Raw genomic sequence first — 17478 nt, forward strand, 5'->3', positions numbered from 1 at the left:
AAAATACACAGTCTTTGCTTTATGAGAGCTGGCATCTGGAGGGATAAGCTACGGGATAGATAGTTTCGGAACAAAGAGATAAGTGCTGAAATGGAGGGTGTGTTTAGGGCAACCCTGCCTGCGCACTTGGGGGGCTGTGTGACCTCGGGTTGGGTGTTTCACCTTGCTAGGCCCCAGTTTTCTCGTGTGCAGTAGAGTTACAGTAGTACCTCTCCCAATAGGGCTGCTGTGCACGTGAGCTGGCAAAGATACCCAGTTAGGACTATGGAGCTAACTGACTGCCTTTGCCATCCCAAGGCTCCAGGCCTGAGGTAGGCTGAAGCTGGGCTTACCCATGGGGACTGGCCAGCTTTGAAGAGATAAGGATATTGCATTCACAGACAGACTTTCTCCTTGACGTAATTGGGAAAATGGAAGGAGAGTTGGAAGGGGACCATACTAGATTGAATAGTGTCACCCAAATGATATGTTCAAGTCCCAACCCCCAGTACCTGGGAATGTGACTTTAGTTAGAAATAAGGTCTTTGTAGATGTAATGAAGTTAAAGATATCAGAATGAGATCATCTTGGATTTAGGGTGGGCCTTGAATCCAATGATTGATGTCCTCAGAAAGGAGAGGGAAACTGGGGATTGATACTGTTGTAGTTAGCTAGTTATTAATAATAGGAAAGGAGCAAAGGGAAGGAGGTTAGAACTTCAACACATGGATTTTTATGTTTTATTTTTTTGGTGGGGACACAATTCAACCCATAACAGATTTTGAGTAAATAGTTTCCTCTATGGCCCTCTGTTTCCTCACTTATAAAGTAGGGATGCTGGAATGATCTCTAAGGGACTTTCCAATGCTCCCACTTGATGTTAGTTGCTGATTCTTTTTCTCTGTTCCCACTCCAGAATCTTTGTTCCAGTGGGAAAGCAACCTAAAAATAAATTTACATTAAGGTTTAATAAGATGGTCTCTCATGGCACCTGCTTGTTCAAAGACTGTAAGGATGGAGCAATCATTGGCCTGCAGATCAGATCGCTGCTTTGGGGGTAGAGGCAATTGTGGACATTGCTCCGTTGCCTCCTAATCATCCTCCACCTGCAGCCACCTTCTCCCTCTGTGGAAGCACTGGATGGGGAGGGCTCAGCTGGCCAGGTCTGTGCACTGCTGACCTGCTGTGGGAAGGCCGGAGGGTGAGTGATAATTAGTGGACGGCTCCTTCTGATATCAGTGCTGGAGGCTCTCAGCTCAGGAGCATGCCAGCACCAGCTAGCTCTGTGTTTTCTGTGTTCTGTATCTTGAGACTGAGTGTGCAAGCGTTTTCCTGTGGGAGCACAGGCGCTGGGCTGGCGACTTGCCAGGAGGCTTCCTGGGGGCATACACAAGTCTCCCACCTGCACAGGTACTGGGAGAGACTGCACCCCACTTTCTTGCAGTGATCAGCTTTGTGTTACTATGGGTTGAGTTAGTTAAAAAATCTGAGTGTGTGCCCACACTCCCTCCAGAATGGTGTCTGAGTTAGAATCTTTGGTTGCAAACAATAGAAACTCCTGTGACTTGTGTAAATAAGAAGGGGGCTTGTTAAAAGGACGTGGATAAACTCACAGGGTCCGATGAAGGCTGGACAACTAGACAGCTCTAGGGGGTCTCAACAGCTGGCATTGCCCTCCAGTGTTGTCCGGACCATTGATGGAATCACTGAAAACAAGCCACAGTGTCTCGCAGCTCTGCTGTTCCAACTCAGTGCAGGGAAGAGTTTGATGACGAACTTTGTATCATGAGCCTGTTCCCTGAGCAGTTCAAGCATCTCAGGAGGAAGGTCTAGTGCAGCGGTTCTCAACCTGTGGGTCACGACCCCTTTGGTGGTCGAACGACCCTTTCACAGGGGTCGCCTAAGATCATCCTGCATATCAGATATTTACATTACGATTCATAACAGTAGCAACATTACAGTTATGAAGTAGCAACGAAAATAATTTTATGGTTGGGTCACAACATGAGGAACTGTATTTAAAGGGCCAGAAGGTTGAGAACCACTGGTGGGAAAAACATCAGATCCGCCTTTGGCTTCTATGGTGAGGAGGCGTGTACCCTGACTGGTGTCTACACCAGGACTGCGCACAGTGCAGGGGGGTGATGGTGGGGGACAATGGCAACCCTAGAAAGTCTGGACGCTAACACAGAGCACTTACTACCTGTGGAACACTCTGTATCCGTGGACTCATTTAACCTCCACACCAATGCTGCCATTCTGTTTAGAGATTTAGAGGAAATGGAGGCTCAAGAGATGTCGAATGTCTTGCCCAAGACCATCTTGTGGGGCAAAGGCAGAGTTAGGATTTGAACCCCAGTCTGTTTGGATCCAGCATTATTGCTCTTACTGGTGATGTGCTCCTGTCTTTTGATGTGGCCAGTGTGCCCCGTATGGTGAGAGGAAGAGCTGTAAACTTGAGTGGAGTTGCTGTCCAGGGATCCAAGCAGCTTTTGGCCCCAGAAATAGGTGAAGGAGTGGGCCAACTGGGTAGCTGCCCAGAGGACCAGGTTATGAAGGAGCCTGGGGGGTATTTATTAGAAGGAATCAGCTTTGTTCTTTTGATCATCATTCTGCTTGTGAAAGTGTCCGTGGGTGACTGGGAAGGATGCATTTCTGTCAGCTGCCAGGGGAGAGGCAGGGGCAGCTGCGCAACTTGCAGTTCTGTGCAGGATAAAATTGTGAGGCCTCTTGTTTAAAGAATGAAGACTTTTAAGATGGAGTCAGCAGAGCATTGAGTGTGGAGCCCTGAGTGACTACACAGCTGGCAACCCTGGGGTTGGAGTGAAGGTAAATGGTTGCTGAACTCTCTCCATTGAGCAGTCTGGTTCTAGCTACCTCCAGGGCTTCTCTGTTCTGTGCCAGGTTGTTTTCTTGCTCGGTCCACCACAGGTGAGCCACACTCAGGTGAGTCTGCATGGAGTCTGGGAGGCCACCGAGGCACAGAGAAGGCACTTCTGGGGCTGCAGAGTGAGCCTCTTTACAGCACACAGTTCAAGGGCAATCACAGAAATCAGCTGTACATTCTGAGAACAGTTTCAACAGCAGGGGGATAATGCCAAAGTAGCATTTCATCCACAGAGCTAGTAAAGACTTAACCACGATTACTATCTCATTTAATGAAAACCTACTATGTGCCAAGTGCATTGCATACGTTATCATGTTAATTTTGCCCTCTCCTCTTTGGCTTCAGTCACAAGAGCCTTTTTTCAGTCCCTCAAAAGTGCCATGGCCCTAGCCATCAGTGGATGGAATATTGACCCATAGACTGATGGGTCTAGGGCAGTCGTGGGCAAACTACGGCCCGCGGGCCGGATACGGCCCGTTTGAAATGAATAAAACTAAAAAAACACACAAAACCGTACCCTTTTATGTAATGATGTTTACTTTGAATTTATATTAGTTCACACAAACACTCCATCCATGCTTTTGTTCCGGCCCTCCGGTCCAGTTTAAGAACCCATTGTGGCCCTCAAGTCAAAAAGTTTGCCCACCCCTGGTCTAGGGTTTGATTCCAGTCAAGGGCACATACTTAGTTTGCAGGCTCCATCACCAGCCCTGGTTGGGGCGTGTGTGGCAGGCAATCAATCCATGTGTCTCTCTCATATCAATGTTTCTCTCTCTCTGTCTCTCCCTCTCCCTTCCACTCTCTTCAAAAATCAATGGAAAAGTATCCTCTGGTGAGGATTAACAGCAACAACAACAGAAATGCCATGGAACTCAGGGCTTCCACTTAGGCTCTCTCCTCTGCCGTCTGGAGAAGTCCTCACCCTTAGGTCTCAACTGATCTCACCCTCAGGTCTCAGCTAATCTGAGCCTTCCTAACCCTCAAGACTGGGCAGCACCTTGTATTTCAGAACTGTGATTCTTCTTGTACAAAATAGGAAGTTACTTGTGCAATTATTTGCTCATCTATCCCCCTCCCAGATCTGTGTCCTTGGGGCAGGGAACCTGCCTGTGTAATGGCTACTTCATCAGGACCAGAAGAGGCAGGGGTGTCTGCCCTGGACTGCCAGGGGCTCCCAGCTACTTCATTTCTGGGTTGCTTGGGTGACTCCATCCACTCATCTTTCTGCTGATATGTTTGCCCAGGTGAACCATCCATGCCGACAGAACTTTCCTCTGAATCTCAGCTCCCAGACGTCCCTGTTGTCATCCTGGCCAGAGCTTCATCTAGAGCAGCGGTTCTCAACCTGTGTGTCGCGACCCCTTTAGCAGTCGAACAAACCTTTCACAGGGGTCGCCTAAGACCATCCTGCATATCAGATATTTACATTACGATTCATAACAGTAGCAACATTATAGTTATGAAGTAGCAACGAAAATAATTTTATGGTTGGGCCACAACATGAGGAACTGTATTTAAAGGGCCAGAAGGTTGAGAACCACTGATCTAGAGCGTCCACAACTGAATTACAATTGAATTGTCAGTTTTCCCAAAAGAAGGGAAAACCAACCTCCAGCAGGTAGCTGTTCCTTCATCCCTCAGGAATTCCCCACTCGGGGCACCAGAGCCAGAAACCAGCAGCCAGATCCCTTTAATTAGGAAAGCGTTGGACGATGTTGTGAAAAATGTCACTGCTCAAGGTGCCCAGAACTTCATTAATTTTTAAGTTTCCTTCACATTTATTTGGGACAGCTCACTCTAGATGTTCCAGCCAAATTTTAACTTGGGTTTGTGCTGGTTTGAGACGTGCCTCCTGAGGGAATGGAACAGCACAGAACCCTGGCCCAGCTGTTTCTTCCCCTCCCTTGACAACTTAGAAGTTGTCGTGCAACTGTCACTCATTTTCTAGAAAAATAAACCAGTCACCAATCTCTTGGAAACACCTAAGAAATATTCCAACTCCAATTAGAGGTTGCCAATGGCAAGTATGGCCTGGCCCAAGGAACCAGCTCCTTTGGCCGCTAGTGCCAATGGTCTGCCAATAGAACCTGCCTTTTATGTTCCTCGAAAGGTTTTGCTCCATGTGATGGTTATTGCTCTGTGTAAAAATGTCTCCCCAACAAATCCTTGACATTCTGCTCTTTTGAGCTCATTCCGTTGTGCCAAGCATTCAGGTTCTCCAGGCATCACTGGAAACCTTGGGTCCCCACCTCTCTTTTGGAAGCTCCAACTGGCTAATAAAGAGCTACGAAGTTTGAGCCCACTCTGTGCCAGAATCCTCACCAAAAACCCTATGTGGTACGTATTGCTTTTCAGATTCGGAGTGGAGGTCTTGAGAGGGGAATTAACATGTTCACACAACTAGTCAGTGGCAGAGTTGGGATTTGAACCTGGTCAGTCAAGTGCCCCTGCCTGAGCTCCTTCCATTATCCACAGTGACCGACGGGGTTGCACAAGAAGCTGGGGAGAGGACAAGGAGGAAGAAGCCTCCTTTGGATTGTCTTAATTTGAGTTCCTCCCAAAGCAGACTTTGAGATGAGGATTTGAACAGAAGGGTTTATTTGGAGTGATCCCACGATGAGGGGTTGGGGGAGAGAGACAGAAGGAAGGAAGCCAGTGAAGGGTGGGTCAGTGCACAGCTTACTGTGGTGGGCAACCGGTGTTCCATTCTGCAGGGGGACTGGGGGATGGCCCAGAATACCCCTAGGAGTTTTCTCATCTGAGGTCCACAGTTGTCATCTCTCACTGGTTGAGTGTCCCTCGGGGGGGTGTCACTCTTGGAAGCCCCCATCCTGCCCAGAACACAGGCTAAGCAGGCTCCTGTGGCTGGGGATGCTCCTAGGCAGAGAGATGCAGATGCTTGGGGAAGAAATCCATCAATGTGGGTGGAGCTGCCCCCTGAAGGTGCCGGTGACCACCAAGTTGGCCTGAGAAGGTATGGACTCCAAGTGCATCTGCTACGTGGACAATAGGGAAGAAAGAACTGGCATGATATCAATAATGTCTTTAGAGTATTAGATTCTTACAAATCTTCCTTGACTTGCAATATTTTGTCTTACTCATACTAGAAATAATAATAGCCCTAGCTACGATTTATTAAATGTTTGCTCTATGCCAAACATTGTGCTCAATTTTATATATATATATATATATATATATATATATATATATATATATATATATATATATATTTAATTCTCACAACCACCCCCAAGAACTGGAGACCATTATTATTTTGATGTTGCAGGAGAGCAGGATCTCACATCCAGAAAGCAGCAGAATAGGGTCTCAGACCTGGATCTGTTCGTTTCCACAGTTGCAATACTTAATCTCCAGGCTGGTGAGGTTTAGACCAATCTTTGAAACAGGAGAGGTTTTTCCATTTGCTCTTTGATGGAACACTGGACAATGGAAGACCCACACTTCACCCATTTGACCTTGAATTATCAGGAGGTTCCCATTTTTTATTCTAATGAGATGTTATGGATTCCAAAAGGGATCCCTCTAAGCAAGCAGGTCCCACCTTTATGTGATAAAGGTGGCCAGAGTCAGAGAGACCCACATGAGCTCCAACTAGCAACAAATCAGGTCAGACCATTAGATTTGTCATAAACATGTGATAAATGCTAATTCCATGGTCTCATATCCAACCTCTGGGAGCTATCTGTTTGAATGATGTCACTGCATAATGTTTCAAGCTGCTAATGTGATTATCTTGAAGCATCAGAGAAACACGAGGCTTGAGAAGATTTCACAATAACTTTCTTTGCCCTGTGACTGCGTTTTTATCCCTCAGTTCTGTTCTTGTACAAGGAAAACCTCCCAATTACTTCTCCTTGGGTTTGCAGTATTAATGCTGGTAAGAATTGCTTTGCAATGCTGAGGCATCTGAGCGATGTGGGTTTGCCTCCCCCTCTTCCCTTGTTTGTTTTTCTTGAGTAAAGAGCAATAAAGAAAATAGCCTACCTTTTCAGCAAGGGGAAATAACATCTGTTTAGAGGAACTTTAGATGAAAGTATGCTTGTTTCATATTGGGTAATCTAATTTAGTAACTCTCGCTTAGCTTTTATTTCCAATGATTTAATAAGCCACGGTACGTGGCTTTTAAAGAATTTCACCATCAGTTGTGCACATTTTCTGAACTCTGTTTAAGAAACAAAACCCCGGGACGGGGAAGGGGGAAGGGGGCAGGGAGCAAAAAGAAAAAAAAAGTAACAAACCCCCAAATGCATCCTTTGAATAACTGGCCCTCACAAAGGGCAGGAAGAGATGGACCCTTGGTGCCATGGTTCCATGGTGACCTATGTAAGCAGGACCTCTTATCGTGGATTCCTTTCCTTAAATCTAACCCAGCGTCTCCTGGGGTCTCCTTGTCCATCCCTAGACCTGCAAGCACACACTCTCTTGTCAAGAAAGGCCATCCCTTGCCAATGCACCTCAGTTTTTACATAATATGGGCAAGGAGGGTGTCCTTGGCTTCTTCCCTCAGTTCTTACTGCTGTAACTTCAGCCCTTTTTTCTCGCATCATTCTCAAGAGCACTGAAGAAGAGAAGAACACAAGGCTTTCTTTACATTTTTAAAACATTTCCATTGATATTCCAGCCTTTATTCTCATGAGGTTAGGACCCTTGGAATAATCAGGGACAGGCAGCTGACAGATAAACGTCCCTCCCTGATCATTAGCATTTACAGAGGACTGACTTTGTGCCAGGAACTGCACGGAAGTGCCTTTATGCAAGGTCTCTCTCTTTTTTTTTTTTTAATAAATTTTATTTTTTAATTGTAGTTGAAGTATGATAGTATATTAGGTTCAGGTGTCTAACATAGTGATTAGACATTTATAGACACTTCCAAAGTAATCGCCCTAATAAGTCTAGTATCCACCTGATACCATACATAGTTATTATAATATTATTGACTATATTTCCTATGCTGTACTTTATATCCCCGTGACTAATTTTATAACTGGCAATTTGTACTTCTGAATCCCTTCACCATTTTCACCCATCTCCCTAACCACCCCCTCTCATCTGGTAACCATCAAAATATTATCTGTATCTAAGGGTTTGTTTCTGTTTTGTTTGTTCATTTATTTTGTCTTTTAGATTCCACATATAAGTGAAATCATATGGCATTTGCCTTTCTCTGCCTGACTTATTTCACTTAGTGTACTACCTTCTACGTCCATCCATGTTGTCATAAATGGCAAGATTTCTTTAAAAATTTTTTTTAATCCTCACCTGAGGATGTGTTTTCTTATTGATTTTTTAAAGAGAGAGATGAATGAGAGAGAGAGAGAGAGAACATTGATGTGAGAGAGAAGCAATTGTTTGCTTCCCATATGTGCCCCAACCAGGATTCAAACCTGCAACCTCGGTATGTGCCCTGACCAGGTGTGGGAAAGCACAGGACTTGGTTGGAATGTCTGTAAGGAGGATTCTCTGAAAGGTCGGGGACCTCTGGGGGGACCTTGCTGAAGGCGGCAGCCCTTACCTTGACTTTTCCAAACAAGTCTGATCCCCCGGGGGGGGGGGCGTTGTTAGAATCTCTATGTTTAGTCTTTAAAGACCTGACCTTGTAGAAGCATGTGCTTTCTCAAGGATTCTTACCCTGCTGATTGTATCTAGCACAGTGGTTCTCAACCTTGGCTGCACATTAGAATCACCTGGGAATCTTTTTAAAATCCTGATTTCTGGGCCTCATCCTCCGGAAATTCTGTTTCTTTGTTATGGGGTGGGGCCACAACATTAGTAACAAAGAAACAGAATTTCTGGAGAATGAGGCCCAGAAATCAGGATTTTAAAAAGGTTCCCAGGTAATTCTAATGTGCAGCCAAGGTTGAGAACCACTGATCTAGAGGTTAATTTTAGTTCAAGCTGTTGTTACAATAAAAAACTAATGAGGCAGGCAATCGGAGCTGTTTTAGTTGCTAATGCTAAACAGTCCCTTAGCCTTTTCTTTCACAGAAACGTGTGTCGGAGTAATCTGTTCATCGTCGCTCAGGGTCTGCTGGTCAGCCCTGGCAACCAGGAAATATAACTTGCAACCTTTTGGTGTATGGGATGATGTTCCAACCAACTGAGCCACCGGGCCAGGACAGTTTTCAATTTCTTACTCTCTCTCTTCTCCTTCTGGTATCCCTAATGAGGTGAATGTTGGTACTCTTGAAGTTCTCCTGAGGCCCCTCAAACTATCCTCGCTTTTTGGATTCTTTTTTCTTTGTGCTGTTCTGATTGATTGTTTTTCACTACCTTGTCTTCCAAACCACTGATTTGATTCTCTGTTTCATCCAATCTACTGTTGATTCCCTCTAATGCATTCTTCATTTCAGTTATTGTATTCTTCATTTCTGAATGGGTCTTTTTTATGTTTCCTATCTCCATTTTTTATGGGTTTTTTTTTATATCTTTGTTAAAATTCTTACTGAGTTTATTTACTCTTCCCCTAAGCTTACTGAGCATTCTTACAACCAATGTTTTGACCTCTGCCTCTGGTAGATTGCTTGTCTCCATTTAGCTTAGTCCTTTTTCTGGAGTTTTCTTGTGCTCTTTCATTTGAGATATATTTCTCTGTCTCCTCATTTTAGTTGTCCCCCCTCCCCCCATGTTTGTTTCTATGTATTAGATAGAGCTATATCTCCTGGTCTTGGTAGAGTGGCCTTATGTAGTAGGTGGAATACTACACAGTGGTGCAGTCTTCCTGATCATCTGAGCTGTGTGCTTCAGGTATGTCCTTTGTATGAGTTGTATGTGCCTTCCTGCTGTAGTTGAGCCTTGATTGTTGTTGGCACCTCAATGGGAGGGATTGACCCTCAGGCTGACGGGCTGTGAGGAGCTTTTGTGCAGGGGCTGACCCCATTGAGCAGGATTTGTTTTAGTGTAGTCCTGGTGCATGCTGAGTCTGCCCTTTGGGTGTGTCATTTCTGGAAATGATTGGGTAGGTCTGAAGCTGGCCACTGGGTGTGTTGGTTCTGGGGCCTCTTGAGAGGGACTCTGATGCAGGCCAAGGTCAGTCATTCTCTGGCCTGGCCCAGGGCCACCTGATGTGAGCTACAAAGTGATCTTCAGATGGTTTGCACTTACGCTGGGCTTGGAGGTACCTGGGAGAGGCTATGCTTCGAATTGAGGCAGGCTGGCTGCCACCAGTAGTGGGCTTGGGGATGCATAGCAAGAGGTATGGGCCACACTGAGACTAGATAATGCTTGTTTGGGGTTTGTGAACTTTTTAGATATTTTAGGAACTTCCACAGCATGAATCAAGACAGGCCATTTCTATTGAAAAGCTGCTGGAAGCAGCTTGGGTGGGCTGAAAGTTGGATGGGTGGGGTCTCAGAGAATCGCCTTGGTAGGGGAATGGTACTAGCCAGGTTAATGGAGAGTCAGACTTGGTGCCCTCCTGCACCTGCCAGCCACCTGGGTCAGGGGAGGGTTCAACAAAGGACAATGGTGCCCTGATGTTGGACAATTCAGTTCCTCCCATATGTCCCTGGTGCTTTTGAGCTGCTGCCCCAGTGCTAGAGCTCAGAGTGAGTGAGTGTGTAGGCCCTTTAAGAGGAACACCTGGGACTCCATCAGCTCTCTGTCTCTTTCAAGCCACAATTCCTACTGGTTTTCACAGCCAGGGTTAGGAGGACTTCTCTTCCTGGCACTAGAACCCTTAGCCAGGGAGCCTGGTGTGGGCCTGGGACCCTCATACCACCGCAGCTGAGATATCCCTCCTGTTTCTTTTTTCCCCTTTTTTCTCTTAAATATATTTCTATTGATTTCAGAGAGAAAGGGAGAGGGAGAGATAAATAGAAACATCAATGATGAGAATCATTGACTGGATGCCTTCTGCATGCCCCCTACTGGGGATCAAGCCTGCATCCCCTGCATGTGCCATTGACTGGAATCGAACCTGGGACCCTTCAGTCTGTAGGCTGATACTCTATCCACTGAGCCAAACCAGCGAGGGCCCCTCCCGTTTCTTAACCACCACACTGTGGGTGAGGGGCCTGCCCATTTTACATTTCTGTCCCTCCTGCCAGCCTCAATGTGGCTTCTTCTGTATATCTTCAGTTACAGGACTTCTGTTCAGCTAGTCTTCAGGGGCTTCAAGGGGAGTGTTCTGCAGTTTAGTGGTAATTTTACAGTGGTCATGGGAGGAGGCGAGCACAGCCTTCACTTATTCGGCCTTTTTGACCAAAAGTCGGGCATGTGTGGCCTCTTAAAGCCATGAGTACTCTCTGTAGCATGTACTCTGATCCTCCCATTTTACAAGAAAGGAAACTGAGAAACATTGATGTGAGAGAGACACATTGACTGGTTGCCTCCTACAGGCACCCCAACTGGGGCCAGGGATTGAACCTGCAATCGAGGTACATGCGCTTGACCAGGAATCGAATCCATGACCCTTTGTTTTGTGCGCTAATGCTCTAACCAGTGAGCAACCAGTCAGGGCTTGTCATATATTTAGAAAGTACTGATGCTGAGAATCCATGCTCCTAACCACCAGGCTAGCGTCTTCCCCAATAAGCTGGGTATTTTCAGAGCCCACCTACTTAAAAAGGTGGGTCTTAGAACACTGCATCTGGTTGAAGTCATCTTTTCCTTTACTTATATCTTATTTGCTCTTCTAATTAGGAAAGTTGGTCCTGCTCACAGTAGCTCATTTTAAATAACAAAATATGGACAACTGAGAATGTGGGAAAAGCACCCAGATGGGATCACAGGGGAGCAGCTTGGAATGGCTTCCTATCTGCGTGGGCCTGGACTTGGATGTGGTTTCCTCCTCTGGGCTTCTTTTCATGCATTCATTCAGTTTCTGAGTACCTGCTATGTGCTGGGCACTGTTCTATGTGATAGAGATATAGCAGGGAGCACAAGAGGCAGAAATGCCTGCTTCTGTGGGCTTTCAGCCTGTGCTTGGAGCTCCTGGGCACATTCCTGCCCACGCTGGGATCTGGCCTCCCTGAGTCCCGTGGGTCACACTCTGCCGTCACTTCTGTGGAACTGAGTGACGGGCCACCTGCATTGTCTCCAGTTAGCACAGCTCAGCAATGGAGAATCAGACCTGCAACAGACTGAGACCCTGAGCATGAGGTCTAGACAGAGCTTTCGAGGGTTTCTGTCTCCTTTTCCTCTCTTTGGTTATTCAAATATTTGAATATCTGTGGATGCCATGAACTGGGAGAGGATACTGCCTGGGGCAGAGAAGGCTAATTGACCCCCTAATCAATCCCCCGCTTCTTATCAACAGCCCTCCCATCCAATTTTATGGGCACATGGCTCCCCATGATCAAGACTACATTACCTGCTGTTATATGTTGAATTGTCTTCCCCCTCCCCTCAATCCACACATGAAAGCCCTACCTCAGAATGTGACTGGATTTGGAGATAGGGCCTTTAAAGAGATGATTAAGACAAACGGAGGCTGCTGGGGTGGTATTCTCATAGAAGAGAAAACTTGGACAAGGAGAGACACAAGGATGCACATGCAGAGGAAAGGTCACATGAGAACACAGGAGAAGGTGGCTGCCTGCAAGCTAAGGAGAGAGGACTAAAAAAGAAACCATGCCTACCGACACCTTGATCTAGGATTTCCAGCCTCCAGTACTGTGAGAAAGTAAATTTCTGTTGTTTACGCTTCCAGACTGGTATTTTGTTGTGGCAGCCCTAGAGAATGAATATCTGCCTCCCTTGCAGCTAGGTATGGTCATGCACTAAGTTCTGGTGAAGGGGATGTGAGCAGGGAAACATGTGCAGGTCTTGGATGGGGAGAGTGGGCCAGGCCCTTCTTCATTTGCCATATTCTCTGATGAAAGGGATACTTAGTACTGAGCCATTTTGGCCATGTGTCAAGGGGTTGATCAGGATCTGGGGGGAGGAGCTGGGCTCTTGTGCCACATCCCCTCCACCAGCCTATATGCCCAGGCTCTTATGTGAGAGAAAGAAATTTCTATGCTATTTAATCTGGCTTCTTCTATCCCCTTCATTGTAAGTGGGAGTTCACTGCAGGTTGGTGAGATGGGAGGTTTCTCACCAGGAAAGCTTTCTTTCCTACCTGGAACATGGTAGGTAGCATTCCTCCCAGCACATTTTTAATGGAATTAACAGCAAGTGCATCTGTTGCAGAAGGGAACGCTTCTGTCAAGATAAGGCTTCATGAAAGCAAAGGGGGTGGGACATGGGTGCTGACTTGAGACATTTCCTTTTAGGATGGTGGATCTAACATGTCCTGAGATGAAACACCTTTGAAGACATATTAAATGGACTTTGGCGTGGGTTCGGCCAATATTCGATTTGAGGGCTCATTGGTAGCAGCTAGGGATAGCTGGAATGATACTCTGGGTCATGGGTTCTGTGGGCTAACTGTAATAAATTGAAGAGTCTTATCTCAATTTTTCCTGAGCCTACCCACATGCATCAACCAAGGGAAGTCATCTTAACACCAGCCACCATCTCTTCCCCAAAAGATGGTGGTGGTAGTGGGGCGTGAGATCTGTTTATTAGGTGTGTACATAAAAGAGAGAAGATCAAAATGGCCCAGTCTCCAAGACTCTGATGGCTCCACCTGTGGCCCACAGGTTGGCCCACATTTCTGTGTGCGATGGAGGTGGTGTAACAGTGGAGGTGATGCCTACATCACTCTGTGCTTCCACTCTCCCATTCTGGGCAGGAGAAGGGAGTAGGGCTCAGGTCTTTCAGCTATGGGGTCACCTTCCTCCTCTCCTGTCAATCATAACAGAATGGGCTTCTCATAGAGTCGTGTCTCTCAAGGCTGTGTATCTACCTGATAGCTTTCCTTTAAGATCTAGGCCAACTCTCATTAGCTAAACCACTTTACCTCACAGAGAGGCAAGATAGTAAGAGCATTCCTTCGCTGAGTCCTGTTGATCTGCAGGATACCTTTTCAAGACAGTGTACTTTTGAGTCCAGACATACTCACTATTTATTTATTTATTTATTTATTTATTTATTTATTTATTTATTTATTTATTCATTCATTCATTCATTCATTCTCACTATTTAAACCCCGTGTATTAGTATGACTTTGGCTTCTATTATGTTTCCAAAGGTGGGAGAAGAAGTGCCAGTAGAGGACATTTCCAGGCACAGACCGATCCCTGCCTTACCTTTTCCACTTCAACCTTCAAATATTTTTTGGAGTTTAAAGAAATATCTTCCATGTCTTAATACCAGCCCTCCCCACTTCTGAAATGTGTGGGGGCCTCTAGGGGATTGGATGGAATGGGGAGAAGGCTGAGGAAGAGTTTTTCTTAGCAAAAACACCACTCCGTGAGACTCCCAGCTTTGTTATAACTCATGGTAGCCCATTTTTGTAGCTTCAAGGGATGACGTTATGTGCAGTTTACTAGTTCAGAGAGATATATACACACAACTTTAGATGTATAGTGCCCAATGCCATATCCTATCTAATAATAGACAAACATGGTAATTGACCATACCTTCACTACACCTCCCATTGGCTAATCAGTGTGATATGCAAATTAACTGCCAACAAAGATGGCGGCTAATTTGTATACTGCAGGCAGGGCGGGCCAGTATGAGCCGCCGTCTGGGTCCCCGTGTGCCGCCTAAGCCCTGCCCACAGCCGGGACCCCCGTGTGCGGCCCTGGGCGGAGGGGCTTGGTGGAGTGAACGTGCTGCCTAAGCCCCGCCCCCAGCCGGGACCTCCGTGTGCGGCCCTGGGCGGGCAGGACCCCTGTCTGCGGCCCTGGGCAGAGGGGCTTGGCGGCGCGATTGGCCCGAGGAAGCCCTATTCTTGAAGGAATCCTCCTGCAACGGGCTTCTAGTCTATATATAAGAGGCTAATATGCTAAGTGTCTGGCTGGGTAATGACATCATGTAGCAATGCCCGGCCTCCTCTCCCTAGCCGCTAGGGCCTAGCGACTAGCCTCCTTGGAGTTTCTTCAGCCCAGGAACGTGGCTTGCTTTATAGCCAGGTGCAAAAATTTTACACTTTAACCAAATGTCTGTGAAGCTTTTTCCCGTGCCTCATTTCATTTGATCCTCACAGAAGTCCTGGATTAGGTAGATAGGAGGCAGGGGAATCCTATTTTCTCTTCATTAGCCAGAAAACGGAGATGTAGAAAGTTTAGAAACTTGACCCAACTGAAAAGAAGTAAGAAATGGTGAACCTGAAAATGACTTCAGGTTTTCTCACTGTGCAGAATATAGTCAAACACTGCTGCAGTTAAATATTTTACCCTTTGTTCTCCCTTTGTGATCTATAATAATAATCTGCTTCATGTTGATATTTACTACTGTGTTGCTAACAATTACCTGAAAGAGAAGTTGGGGTGCTTTGCTGGGCTGGAAAAAGTTTAGCTAAATCAGAAAGCAGGTCTAATTAAGCAAGTTTATTCCATATCTATAAAAGGCTAAGTTGACTCGTGCATGTGCGATACATATAAAGCTCTTGCTGGCACCAATTGCACGTGTGTGTTTTGATCTGTCATTGTTGATCGTGAATTTGGTTGACAATTCTATTATAGAGGAAGGACAAATAGCAATATTAAAATATTTCTTCTAATTAATTTCCTTTCAATGTGCACGAATTTGTGCACAGGTCCACGAGTATATAATATGGAGATAAAGAGGCCTGGAGATTGAGAGGGAGGAGCTATCAGCTCCCCTTGGAGAGAGCAGGGAAGGCTTCCTGGAGGAGGTGGCCTTTGAGTTTGTCCTTGAAGGACAGACAGTGTTTGGATGTACAGAGACTGTGAGGAGGAATTCCAGGAGGAGGAAGCCATGTGAGCAAAGACACAAGAGCAGGAAAGGTTAGGGTATGTATGAGGAATAGTGGGAACATTTAATTGCATAAGACAAAAGGGTGTGTGAAGGGGGCGGTGGGAAGCCAAATTGAACAGATGAGTGGGGTTCAGGCTAAGGGGTTTTGAATGCTGGGGGAATAAGCTGGTATTTACTTTAGAAGGAAAGGGGAGTTTCTTAACACGTTTTAACACCAGGGTGGTAAGAACTGGATTTTAGAAGGTGTGATTTATCAGTGCTGTGTGGGAGACTAGGGCTTGGCATCTACAGTCTGCTCTTCAGAGCCCGCCCACTGCCTGTTCATCAATGCTTGGTGTGAGAGCAAAGAACTCTTACATTTTTAAAGAGTTGAATAAAAACACAAAAGGAGATTAATACTTCCAGACATGTGAAAATTATACAAAATTCAAAATTTGGTGCCCTTAAATGAAGTTTTGAATTCTGCCAATAAAAGTTTATAAAAATGTGTTTTCTCTCTTGTTACATAAGCACCTATGTAATATACACAAAACCAAAAATATTTACTACTTGGCTCTTATAGAAGTTTGTGAATTCCCAGGACAGGTGATAGGGAAGAGAGCTAGTGGGTTAGGAATTTCAGAGGGTGGCTGTGCTGAGACACCCGGGCAGTGGTTCCCAATCTGTGTTCTGTGTGGAAACATATTAAGGGGGAAAAAAGATTTTGTAGTCATGTGTGTTTGCCAACTGCTGGGTTACATGGAATTAAATAGATCTCATTGCAGGACTTCTCAGAGCCTTTACCATGTTAATGTTCATTGTGATGCTTTGAGAAGGGCATATGGCATGCAGTATTTCCCAAAGTTAAATGACTGTGGAACCCCCTCCCTTTCCGGGGACCAGTGTTCTTGGGAAACCACTTTGAGAAATGTTGGTCTAGGGAGGAGGAATGAAGAGGAAATAAGAGTGAAAAGAAAGGTGTGGATATGGCTGAGGAGTGTGGAGGCTAGAGCTCCAGGATTTGTGGGGGAGAAAGAAGTCAAGAAGGACCCCAAGGCTCCATCCTGAGATTTGGGGCTGCTGACAGTAACAGTGATGGGGTGGGCTGCTCTTGAAGGAGAGCAGGGCGGGGGGAGGAGGAGAGGACTGTACAAGGCATGTCTGCAGGGACTCCTGGCCTCTGTCCTCATCTGTAAATGGGGTGACAAGAATTACTAACATTCAGTGAGGACTAAAAATAAGATAGCACATGTGAAGTGTTTAACACAGCCTGGCAAATACTGACACTATAACATCCAATATTTATTAAGTACCAGCCACGTGCCAGGCACTCTGCCAGAGGGTGGCAAACTTTTCCTTTAAAGGCCCACATAGTAAATATTTTTGGCTTTGAGTGCCAAAGGGTCTCAGATGTAGCTACTCAAGTCTGACACTGTAACTCGGAGGCAGCCGCAGAAGATCTGAACCCAGGGGCATGGCTGTTCATAGAAAACCTTATTTACAGAAGCAGGCAGAGGCTGGGTGGGTCGGCAGCCAGAGCTCGCCCACCCTGCACTATACTGAGCACGTTAATGTGCTGGCGTTGAACTTATTCAGTGCTCTCAACTGGCCTTGGGGTAGTCCTTTTATTTTTTTATCAGCCTTTTTGAGATAGTTGGTAACTTGTCCAAGTTCAGAGCAGGTGAGGGGTGGAGGCAGCATTGGAGCCCAGGCAAGTTGATCCCCAGAGCATGTTCTTAACTCATGTGCTACGCTGCTCAAAATCTTACCCACTGTTGCTGCCGTTATTTCTGGCAGGAGCTCAGGTGAGGGCACATGACCTGTCTGGCTGTCCAGTTTGC

The 17478-nt window shown here is 46.0% G+C and overlaps 1 long non-coding RNA gene across 1 annotated transcript in view; it reads right to left on the reverse strand.

Moving 5' to 3' along the window:
• LOC132233059 (uncharacterized) overlaps window positions 1–17478 on the reverse strand; it is a 228316-nt gene that overhangs the window by 168151 nt on the left and 42687 nt on the right. The window lies entirely within an intron of this gene.

The sequence above is a fragment of the Myotis daubentonii genome, chromosome 4 (genome assembly GCF_963259705.1).
Source record: "Myotis daubentonii chromosome 4, mMyoDau2.1, whole genome shotgun sequence".
Taxonomy (NCBI): domain Eukaryota; kingdom Metazoa; phylum Chordata; class Mammalia; order Chiroptera; family Vespertilionidae; genus Myotis; species Myotis daubentonii.